This window comes from Vipera berus (assembly GCF_964194415.1).
Source record: "Vipera berus genome assembly, chromosome: 2".
In the NCBI taxonomy this organism is placed as follows: Eukaryota; Metazoa; Chordata; class Lepidosauria; order Squamata; family Viperidae; genus Vipera; species Vipera berus.
Window position 1 is genome coordinate 58,720,895 of NC_138203.1, and position 12,450 is coordinate 58,733,344.

The 12,450-nt window shown below is 45.6% G+C and overlaps 1 protein-coding gene across 2 annotated transcripts in view; it reads left to right on the top strand.

Annotated features, from left to right (window-relative positions):
* Nucleotides 1-2,523: 2,523 nt before the first annotated feature.
* Nucleotides 2,524-12,450, top strand: part of CDC42SE2 (CDC42 small effector 2) — a 68,310-nt gene continuing 58,383 nt past the window's right edge. The window contains exon 1 of one of the 2 annotated variants that reach the window (XM_081317853.1): nt 2,524-2,969. The gene's annotated coding sequence lies outside the window, so the exon portion shown is untranslated. Of the gene's footprint in view, nt 2,970-3,243; nt 3,322-12,450 lie in introns of those variants that run through there. The other variant, XM_081317854.1, reaches the window with a different exon arrangement.

The window sequence follows — 12,450 nt, forward strand, 5'->3', positions numbered from 1 at the left end:
TCAGTTGCTCAAGAGGAGTTTGCACTCATTTGTGTATGTCTAATTGGTTTGTGCAAAGGCTTGCCAAAGGAGTAGGCTGCAATAGTGTCTGCAGAAAACTCTCAGATCTTGAGGAAGAACTGAATCCAATGGCACAAATCTAGAGTAAAAGATGAATAGGTACTAAATAGGTGGTACCTGGCTCAGCAGTAGTAACTGAGGGAGATCTAGGTGTCCTGTTGGACCGCTGCTTAAGTATGAGTCAGCAGTGTGCTACAATTGCCAAAAAAGCCAGCCAAGCCCTGGGCTGCATCAACAGAGAGATAACATCAAGATCACAAGATTTATACTGCACTAGTGAGTCCACACTTGGAATACTATATGCAGTTCTGGTCACTATGATACAAGAGAGATGCTGAGACTCTAGAAAGTGTAGCGAAGAACAACAAAGATGATAAGGAGTCTTAGAGGCTAAATCGTATGATGCATGGTTGAGGCATCTTGGCAGAAGGATTGAGGGGATATGATAACTGTCTTTCAATACTTGAGGAACTGTCAAAGCATCAGGGGACAAGACAAGAAGTACTGTGCAAAAGCTTGTTAACAAAAGATTTAACCTAGAAGTACAAAGAAATTTCCTGAGTAGGAACAATTAATCCATGGAATAGCATGCCTCCTGGAATTGTGGGTGCTCCATCACTGGAAGATTTCAAAAATAAACAGCAACCATTTCATTGGGATGGCATAAGGTCTCCTGTCTTGAACATAGGGTTGGTCACTAGGAAGACCTCTAGGTCCCTTCCAGCTCTATGTTCTATTCTGTCCTCTCTTCTAGTAGTCCATCCACTCCTTGTCTGAGATTGCTTAGCTGTCACTTCCTTTTGCTTTTTCTTCCAGGCACACACAGGCATCGAAACTATATGCTAACTCCCCTGGCAAGATGTAATTAGCTACTGCTGGCTTTACCTATTCCAGTCTCATATTTTCTGTAAATAAAAAAAATTCCCTCAGTTCTAATTACAAAACCTGCTTACCTAATTGTTGTTCAGGTCAGACTCCACATTCAGGTGCTGGAAATGCATATGTAGTGCCATTTGCATGAGATCATGCATGCTACATAATTTGCCCCCTCTCCAAACTCCTCCACAGAGGCCTAAGGTGGGTTGACTATGTACTGGAAAGAGAGCTCAGGAAGGCGAAGTAAAAAAGAGCCAGCCTAAAAGTAGAGAAGACAGTGGAGTTTAAGGATAATTGCACATTCCCAGACTACACTCAATATACCGTCTCTTTTATACCCGTACTTTTATAAGCACTGTGGTCTACCCGAAGTCCCCCCCAAACACATAGGAAGAACAGGATTGGACTAGTTGACGATACACATTTGAAATTAGGAACCAGTTATTTGGCAGCAGTTTCAGAGAAGGGACTGATAGCCACTGAAAACCTTATATTTAATCATAATTAAAGAGTAGCTACTTTCCGTAGCAAAACCTTGGCCATACAAAGTCCGCCCTTGTAAGCTTTGATTAGCATTCCTTGCCAGGATTCCTTCTTCAAACTACAATTCCCAGAATTCTTTTGGGAGAGGGACAGCTATGACAACCATAAATCCATTTAAATTTGTCAGGCAGACGTCATCTAACTTCCTCTAAGCTCGCTGTCATTTAACAGCATTCCGGCTGATTTTCCCCATCTGCCTCCGCCTCCCGAGACCTCCATGGTTGATCGTACGCCCAGGTTCTTTCTTCTGTAGCCTTCTCGCGTGCTTTGTAATACAGCAACTGTGGCGAAAACCGGCTTCATTTGATCGCAAGTGACGCCTGCGTTTCTTGGAAGTGGGTGGAAAGAGTAGTCTAAGCAATTTAGAGCCTTGGTGGAGCAGTGGGCTAATGCCTCCTTAAGTAACACCAGCTGCCTGCAATTAGTGCAGGTTCGCATCCCACCAGGCTCAAGGTTGACTCAGCCTTCCATCCTTCCGAGGTAGGTAAATGAGGACCCAGATTGTTGGGGGGCAATTAAGCTGACTTTGTAATAATGCCGCTTGGGGTGTGTGTGAAAGCCCTAAGCTTGTTAAGCCGCCCTGAGTCTTCGGAGAAGGGCGGGATATAAATGGAATTAAAATAAAGTAAAAATAAATAAATAAAACTGCCGTCAATTGAACACGATAGATCTAAGCTTGCATTGAAATGATCACTCCTGTACAGTCTCTTCCAGTGAAGCCCCAGTAGATGAAGCGTGGGAAAATGGGTTTATTATGACCGTCGGGTTCTCATTTGCCGAAAGGACCAGTCGTTTTAAAACTTTTTAACATTGTATTAACGTATATAGTTACACCTAGTTTCTCTTTAAACATCCAACCAACCACTGTATACTATAAACAGATACACACACTCTCTCTCTCTCTCTCATACCGTTTGTTAACTGGCTTTCTCCTTGCAACCAATTTGCTTGTTCTCTTCGCTTTTTGACCCGCCTACCTCATCAGGAAATCTAAAGTTAACCCTTTATTTGCACAACTCTGAAGCCGTCCTCTCCTACCGCATCCCGGGGCACTCGCTCTGTGGCACCGGTCGGACTAAGGAGGTTCCTCCGCTCTCCAGCCCGGCCTGGTTGCTCCAGGGAGAACCAACCAGCCAGCCAGCCGGCGCTTTTGCATCCATCTGCTCGCCATTCATTGACCGGGCTTCGGCGGCTTCGCTCGAGCAGCCCGAACGGAGCCGGTGGCGAGCAGCGGAGCGGGAAAAGGCGCTGCACCGCCAAGCGACAGGAAGAAGCGGAGGGCGGTGCGGCGGCGGCGGAGTCGCCTCCCCTTATTCCCCGCGCCTGCCTTCCAAGCCCGCGCCGACTCCTCGGAGCAGCCCGCCTCTTCGCCATCCACCGAGCAGGAGGCGACTCGCTCTTCGAGCTGCAGGGGCGAGAAACTGCGAAGCGGCGCCGGTGCCGAAAACGGCGAAAGAGGAAGCGAGACAAAAGAGGGCGAGAGCCAGGAGGTGAGCGAGTGGGCAGGCGGAGAGCAGGCTCGAAGCTCGGCTTTCCCGCGGCTCGGGCTTCGCTGCTCCAGGGGGCGGCGAGGCCAGGTAGACGTGTTCTCTCCCCGACATCCCGTGCCCGGTCTTCCCGTCTCAGTTTGCAGCCGTGAGAAGGCACTGGTGGACGGGCACACTCGCGGTCCTCCCAGCTGAAGGCGATCGGGGACAGCGCCGGGCGGTTAACGAAGGGGGTGGGGGCGGCGGCGGCGGCGTGGCTGCGAGGCTCGGGCACGTGAAAACAGAAAGTGCTCTTCCGAGGAGGCAGAAAACCAGCCACGGGTGATAAAAGTGCAAAAGGCCTTCCTGCATGTCTGTATGTAACTGCACCAGTGTGTGTGTGTGTGTGTGAGAGACCTACGCCTTTAGGATCCACGCCTGGGGCCGATTTATGTTTTCCCCTGTGTTTCAATTGATTTTACTATAAATGCGGGTTTTTACCCCCTCCGGCGCTGCTCTGCTTTCCAAAGGAAAGGAGCGGCGCTGAAAGAGAAAAGGCGGTAGCCAGGCGAGAAGTCGCGAAAAAGCATCGAATCACCCCAGGAAAACACCAGATTATTTTTTTTTAAGGGTTTGGTTGATGGGGGTGGGTGGGTTGCACTGCTGCTCAACTAGGCAGTCTTAGGGATGGAAGCAAGAAGGGCTCTCGCGGTGGTAAAGAAGAGGAAATATTTCCGTCTCTGCCATTTTTGCAGCAAGCAAAAGCCTCATTAATAGATTGTTAAAACTGTAAATCTTTGAACGTTAAGTAAGGGTGAACAGTGGCCTGTGGGGTTTGCCAATGATGAGTTAAAGGATTGAGAGCTGTTCTTATTGCTCTCCTACAATAGATAGCGTATAAGAACTAAATTAGTATTTTGGCATTTTCTTATGGATTTAAAGCACGTGAGAGCACAGGATATGCTTCTCCCCGTTATATATGGGTACGGTGTCATGGTATTGATGCCCTTAATAGGAATTTCAGTCTGATAAATTGGAAGAAAGTGAGAATCTTTGGATATTGTGATGTTTATATTTGGTGGAAAGATATCTCAACCCTTCTTGATACTTTTAGGAGGATATTTTAAAAACTGCTTCGTTTTGCCTGAGTGTAATAATAGCACAGCGAAAAGCTAGTTAGCTAGTGCTTTAACAGGTTGTTCAGCACTACAGTAGTATTTTTTTGGCCTCAAGAACCAATGGTAGCTTTACTTTTTTTTCTGTTATAAGAGAGGGTGCGGTACCTGCTCTGTAATGCCGCACTGCTAGCAGCAGATAGCAACCAGGGCTTCTATGCATGTAGGGAATAATGTTTCTTCCCTCCTTCAGAGTGTTACCAGAAGAACAGAGAAATGTTGCTTTGGGCATAATATTTTAAATTTCTTAAGACATTTTTTTTACAAACCTCTTCAAAAAATTCAATAGTGAATTAGGCCATAATTGATAACAATGTGCAAGATGTTGTTTATGTTCACATGTATTTTTTTTAAAAAAATATTTTTCTGATCAACTTTAATCCTCTTCAGCCTTTCATATTTGTAGTAACCTAGTCTTAAGTACCTTCACTGACATTGAAATTTATTAAAATTAATAAACTTTAGTTTTACTATATACTGCCTTTCTATGATAATTTTTGCCTGATACTGTTGATTTCATTGTGATATAGTAGGTTTTAGTTTGACAGTGGTCCATCTGCTAGAAGGTTTTGAGATTTATATGGTTTGAGATCAGTGTTCTGCTTTAAAAATATATTTAAGTCATGATCAGAAAGACTCTGCTGCAAGACCACCCTTAGCTATAGAAGCATGTTGTTAAACTTTGTCAGTTCCACCTACCTTCCAGGATTGTTGTATGGAAACATTGGAAAAATTGAGTTTCTGGAAATAAAGTGCATTATAAGTCCAATAAATAAATGTAGTCATATTAAAGATAGTGAAATAACATGCACTCATTGCTCTAGTTTAAAAGAACACCAGCTTCAGTATTTTAAATTCAAATTATTTCTAAATAGTGAGTGCATATTTTAATGAAGGCTTTTTTAATTACAAAAAATGTGGATGATTGATTTCAGAGTTCATTGAGTACTGATTATATATTGATTAAATAGTTATGAGCCATAGTTGGGAAGAAATGTTGACTATATCATACTGTGGTGCATGCTTATTATTCTGTCCACTATATTGATTGGGATATTTTATTCCCCAGTACTTGCTTAGAGATTGGAGATATGTACTGCATTTATCATATTATTAAATATGCATAAGGTAAAGGTAAAGGTTCCCCCGCACATGCGTGCTAGTCGTTTCCGACTCTAGGGGCCGGTGCTCATCTCCATTTCAAAGCCGAAGAGCCACGCTTGTCCGAGGACGTTTCCATGGTCATGTGGCCGGCATGACTAGATGCCAAAGGCGCACGGAACGCTGTTACCTTCCCACCGGAGTGGTCCCTATTTTTCTTCTTGCATTTTTACGTGCTTTCGAACTGCTAGGTTGGCAGAAGCTGGGACGAGTAACAGGCGCTCACTCTGTTACACGGCACTCGGGATTCAACCCGCCAAACTGCCGACCTTCTGATCGACAAGCTCAGCGTCCTAACCCACTGAGCCACCGCGTCCCATTAAATATGCATACACCCAGGCAAAAAATGGTTTTTTGAAATGGAGCCATAGTTTTTGGTAGATTGTTGTTTTATGTTGGAATAAAATATAATGGAAGAAGGCAGTGGCATTTTCATATTGCTCCCTTCCCCCAAAAACATGGATGTTTCTGTGAAATCACCATGTGTTGTGCTTGTGACTTTTACATGGTAACAGGACCTAATCTTCCTGTAATAAGAGTAAATGATGATTATTCAAATTAATCTTTCCAGGAGAGGTAGAATGCTAGAGAATGCTAGATAAATTCTTAATATGGCCTAACAGTCCTCAGGAAGAACACTGGAGACATAAAAGCCTTCTCTGTTAATTGCAGTCCAACAAAGTTGCCTTTAAATGTTAATGATGCATTATACATTTTTGGTAAATGGAGGTAGGGATATCCTCAGCTTTTTCTGTTGCTGAGTCAGTTCTCATTGTGCCCTCATTTTGGCCCTATGTTAGGCATTAGCCTTGGTGGAGCAGTGGGCTAATGCCTCCTTAAGTAACACCAGCTGCCTGCAATTAGTGCAGGTTCGAGTCCCACCAGGCTCAAGGTTGACTCAGCCTTCCATCCTTCCAAGGTAGGTAAAATGAGGACTCAGATTGTTGGGGGCAATTAAGCTGACTTTGTAATAATGCCGCTTGGGGGTGTGTGAAAGCCCTAATAAGCAGGCATATACATAGAATGAAGGCTACTGCTAAGCTTGTAAGCCGCCCTGAGTCTTCGGAGAAGGGCGGGATATAAATGGAATTAAAATAAAAATAAAAATAAAATACACGGTTGTTGGCAGTATAAAAGTAACTCATGCTGTTTTTCAGGGATGTCATGTTCTGGTTTATCTCTAAGGCCAGCACAAGATCCCACAGATTTATGCCCAACTTGGTAGCTTTATTAGCATGCTCCTCCAGGTAGCTCAGCTAGTATATTAGAAATGTAAACATTAACCTTAATCTTGGTTTAATTTCAACTCAAAGGGCATGATACTACCCTTACATTTTCACTTTTGAGCCCTCTCACCTCTATTCTGTTCCATTGAAACTATTCATCTCAATAATATTTAATCTCTGGGCTTTCTGCCTCTAATTTAACCACCATAAAGTCTTTACTTATGCCAGCTGCTACACAGTAAAAGTCCTGTTTGTTTTTAACTTCCTCTTGTCTCACAGATTTTAGATTTTAACTGACTTTTCACCATTGTTTCTCTGCAAAGTGCCATAATAGTACTATATATTAATAGCCAATACTAGAATTTGATCAAAGATTTGTTTTGCTAGTATAGTTTTTATCTATGTAATAACAATTGATTATGTTAATGGCCATTTCTTTATAAATGCCTCTACAAACGTATGTTTTGTTTACATTTTTAAATTATAAAGTAAGACGTTTTTGCTAGCTTCAGCTTAATTTCCATGATTTACTAGGTTTGAACATTTCTGACAGGGTTGTTATTTTTCAGAACTTGCAGTAATCTATTTTTCCCCCTTTAGTTTGTGTCTGTCTTTTTTTAAAAAATTATATCACCACTTCCTCTTTGCTAGAACATGCAAAGTTGAAGTATTATAAATCTTATGTTGTGAAATACTTGCATTTGAATTGTTCCATTAATAGTTCAATAGAAATATTTTACTCTTGAAAACATTTAAATAAATCATTACAAGACTGGATTCATACAATATACACATCTGTTTAAGCATATTAATTTCTCAGTTTTAAAGTGGTACTTATATACATGCAAAACATTTTATGTTTTTAAAGTATCTTTACAAATCTTTGTTTTATTCAGAATTAAATTCTAATGTGTGTAGTTGTGCTTTACAGGGACTACAAGCAGTATAAAGGTCAGAATTACTCAAATGCCCCTCCCCCCAACTAATTGTTTTGTGAGACATGAAAGCAAAATTACTGTGCGGACCTTAAAGCTAAAGAACAATTGCTTATCCCTATATTATACTTTCCACACGTACTGCTGTAACTAACAAAAATCCAGGGATTTTTCAGATTTTCAATTTCAGGTTGAAATGCAGTAATCCTAAAATGCAGTAGATTTACCAACAAACCTGTGGTTGGATATGAAATTCTGAAAAGAGTCTGTTTCATTAGGACATATGTAAGCAAAGGTGGTGTCTTGTCATGACAAAAAGGCAGCAAAAGAGAATTTTTAACATTTTGGCATGATAATTTTTTACCTGGTAACAGGAGAAGAATGGCTCTTTGAACTCAGTAAAGAGAGAAAAGTGGACTAAATAATAGAAAAACGGGAAGTATTTTCAAAGTTATATATTTTTTAGTGTTTGCAAAGTGCTATGCCTTTATAGATAAATTATTTGGTAACAGAAAACAGTATAGGAAAGTGTTACAGCTACTTTTTTAAAAAATAAATGCCCTGTTAGGTCCAGGAATTATATAATGAAAATGGATCATGAAGCTCAGTCAATTAACCTCTGTCTTGTACATGAAAGTCCGATTTTGATAGAGATTACTAATTATTCTTTATAGCATTTAGGTGTTTTTTTAATATGTGAGTTTTGCTCCCTGTCTCATTTCATTATTTCCCATCTTGGCTTGTTGTCCAAATGCATTCCCAATCATTTGGAAACTAGATCAATAATATCTTCATCTATTTATATTTGAATTTTAAACAAGATCTATAATAATGTTTCAAGTAATTATGGCCTGCTTTTTAATAAAATGATTTATGATTGGAAATGAAGTATAAAGTTGAGAGGTCATTAAGAAAGAAATATTGATTCACTTCTGTATAAGTATTTTCAGTAATTATTTTTGGCAGCCTGATCATTTTTAGTTATTGCTTGTTTTCTTTCCACGATACAGTACGTATTCTAAATTTGGTTCAATTACCGGTAATCATTTGACAGTACAGCAAAGTAGTTTCTTGTTTGATCTACTATTGTCAGTCAGTTTTCAGGATTATTGCCAAAGGTACCTTCATGCTATCTAACAAAACCTTTAAAAACTTCTAAATTCTATTTGACTCTTCACCAGATTTGCCTATCTAGACAACGTGTGAAATAATCCTGAATGGATGGATATGGAGAGATAGGTGCATGCTGATCTGTATCTAGTGCCCCTATACCTTGTTCTTTAGCTTAAAAGTCTACCAGAAGAATAAAACCAGATGGTCCCTGCCTACAGGGCATCTAAAACATACCGTATATACTTGAGTATAAGCCGAATTTTTCAGCCCACTTTTTGGGCTGAAAAATTCCACTTCGGCTTATACTCCAGTCAACAAAAAAACTTACCGAGGACTTGTGCGCGGCCGAGGCTTTGGTGCTTCCGGGATCGCCCGCACCTCTCCCAAGCCACCGCCGTCCGAGACCTGCCGAAGTTTGGGGAGGTTTGGGGAGGTGCGCGCGCACCTCCCCAAACCTCCCCAAACGTCGGCAGGTCTCCGGAGCTCCGCGCCTTGCCTGCCTGCTTCTTTCCGCAGCGGAAAGAAGCAGGCAGGCAGGGCGCGGAGGAACGGAGACTTGCCGACGTTTGGGGAGGTTTGGGCGCCTCCCCAAACCTCGGCAGGTCTCCGTTCCTCCTGCCGACCTTTGGGGAGGTTTGGGCGCCTCCCCAAACCTCCCCAAACCTCGGCAGGTCTCCGTTCCTCCTGCCGACCTTTGGGGAGGTTTGGGCGCCTCCCCAAACCTCCCCAAACCTCGGCAGGTCTCCGTTCCTCCTGCCGACCTTTGGGGAGGTTTGGGCGCCTCCCCAAACCTCGGCAGGTCTCCGTTCCTCCGCGCAGACCTGCCGACGTTTGGGGAGGTTTGGGCGCCTCCCCAAACCTCCCCAAACCTCGGCAGGTCTCCGTTCCTCCTGCCGACCTTTGGGGAGGTTTGGGCGCCTCCCCAAACCTCGGCAGGTCTCCGTTCCTCCGCGCAGACCTGCCGACGTTTGGGGAGGTTTGGGCGCCTCCCCAAACCTCCCCAAACCTCGGCAGGTCTCCGTTCCTGTTTGGGGAGGTTTGGGCGCCTCCCCAAACCTCCCCAAACCTCGGCAGGTCTCCGTTCCTCCGCGCAGACCTGCCGACGTTTGGGGAGGTTTGGGTGCCTCCCCAAACCTCCCCAAACCTCGGCAGGTCTCCGTTCCTGTTTGGGGAGGTTTGGGCGCCTCCCCAAACCTCCCCAAACCTCGGCAGGTCTCCGTTCTTCCTGCCGACCTTTGGGGAGGTTTGGGCGCCTCCCCAAACCTCCCCAAACCTCGGCAGGTCTCCGTTCCTCCTGCCGACCTTTGGGGAGGTTTGGGCGCGTCCCCAAACCTCGGCAGGTCTCCGTTCCTCCGCGCAGACCTGCCGACGTTTGGGGAGGTTTGGGCGCCTCCCCAAACCTCCCCAAACCTCGGCAGGTCTCCGTTCCTGTTTGGGGAGGTTTGGGCGCCTCCCCAAACCTCCCCAAACCTCGGCAGGTCTCCGTTCCTCCGCGCAGACCTGCCGACCTTTGGGGAGGTTTGGGCGCCTCCCCAAACGTCCCCAAACCTCGGCAGGTCTCCGTTCCTGTTTGGGGAGGTTTGGGCGCCTCCCCAAACCTCCCCAAACCTCGGCAGGTCTCCGTTCTTCCTGCCGACCTTTGGGGAGGTTTGGGCGCCTCCCCAAACCTCCCCAAACCTCGGCAGGTCTCCGTTCCTCCTGCCGACCTTTGGGGAGGTTTGGGCGCCTCCCCAAACGTCGGCAGGTCTGCGCGGAGGAACGGAGACCTGCCGAGGTTTGGGGAGGTTTGGGGAGGCGCCCAAACCTCCCCAAACGTCGGCAGGTCTGCGCGGAGGAACGGAGACCTGCCGAGGTTTGGGGAGGTTTGGGGAGGCGCCCAAACCTCCCCAAACAGGAACGGAGACCTGCCGAGGTTTGGGGAGGTTTGGGGAGGCGCCCAAACCTCCCCAAAGGTCGGCAGGTCTGCGCGGAGGAACGGAGACCTGCCGAGGTTTGGGGAGGCGCCCAAACCTCCCCAAAGGTCGGCAGGAAGAACGGAGACCTGCCGAGGTTTGGGGAGGTTTGGGGAGGCGCCCAAACCTCCCCAAAGGTCGGCAGGTCTGCGCGGAGGAACGGAGACCTGCCGAGGTTTGGGGAGGCGCCCAAACCTCCCCAAAGATCGGCAGGAGGAACGGAGACCTGCCGAGGTTTGGGGAGGCGCCCAAACCTCCCCAAAGGTCGGCAGGAGGAACGGAGACCTGCCGAGGTTTGGGGAGGTTTGGGGAGGCGCCCAAACCTCCCCAAAGGTCGGCAGGTCTGCGCGGAGGAACGGAGACCTGCAGAGGTTTGGGGAGGTTTGGGGAGACGCCCAAACCTCCCCAAAGGTCGGCAGGAGGAACGGAGACCTGCCGAGGTTTGGGGAGGTTTGGGGAGGCGCCCAAACCTCCCCAAAGGTCGGCAGGAGGAACGGAGACCTGCCGAGGTTTGGGGAGGTTTGGGGAGGCGCCCAAACCTCCCCAAAGGTCGGCAGGAGGAACGGAGACCTGCCGAGGTTTGGGGAGGTTTGGGGAGGCGCCCAAACCTCCCCAAAGGTCGGCAGGTCTGCGCGGAGGAACGGAGACCTGCAGAGGTTTGGGGAGGTTTGGGGAGGCGCCCAAACCTCCCCAAAGGTCGGCAGGAGGAACGGAGACCTGCCGAGGTTTGGGGAGGCGCCCAAACCTCCCCAAAGGTCGGCAGGTCTGCGCGGCAGAGGCTTGCAGAACGGCGGATCGGCTTATACTCGAGTCAATAACTTTTTCCAGTTTTGGGGGGTGAAATTGGGGGTCTCGGCTTATACTCGAGTCGGCTTATACTCAAGTATATACGGTAATTTAAAACATACAATACAGGTAGTCCTCAACTTATGACCACAATTGAACCCCAAATTTATATTAAGTGACATATGTGTTAAGAGAGTTTGCCCTATTTTGTGACCTTTCTAGCCACAGTTGTTAAGTGAATCATTACAGTTGTTAAGTTAGTAACATGGTGGTTAAGTGAATCTGGCTTCCCCATTGGCTTTGCTTGGTTGAAAAGGTGATCACATGACCCCGGGACACTGCAACTTTAAAATAAGTATGAATCAGTTGCCAAGCACCCAAATTTTGATGATATGACTATGAGGATGCTGCAATGATTGTATGTGTGAAAAATTATCATGTCACTTTTTTCAGTAGTGTTGTGCCTTTGAACGGTCAGTAAAAGAACTTGTAATTGTAGAGAAGGGAAGGTATGACGGAAATGGTGGTGCACAGGAAGACTTCGGAGATACTGTCATCCCCAGGAGCAGACAGGGCTCCTGTTTTTCATTACACAGTAGTTGATTGTGAAGAGACAAAGATGCTGAGACAAGCACAACACCTGCAGTAAGCAAGATAATAACATTTCATTGTCTGCTGCTTCTCTTTCTCAAAAGATGGCTTTTGGTTCTGATAGCTTCTGCGAGAAATGAATGGACATGTTGCCTTTGTCTGTAGAGTTGTAGGATGATTAGCAGTAGAAAGCAACTGCAACTATCCTCTCTCTAGTGGCTACTTTTGCAAATATAAAGTCTTCAAACTGAGCCTCATTCTTGGTGTCCATGTTTTCACTGGCATCTTCTGGTTTTTTTCCGCCCCAGCTTCAAAACTAACCTACTGCTCTTTGATTTCCCAGTGGTGTCCCATCCAAGTATTTACACAGGTACAACTTGCTTAGTTTTTTTCTAAAGGTTAGCTAAGTACTTGCTGAGAAATTTGCTGAGAAATTTGGTGTCGTTTACAAATGGCTGGTATGTTCAAATGAACTGTATCTAAGGTGCATTTAAAAGGAGACTCCTTTTGTCTTTAAGGCATGGCTGGATAATTATCTTTTTTAAGGCAGTTGCTGCTTTGGAAGT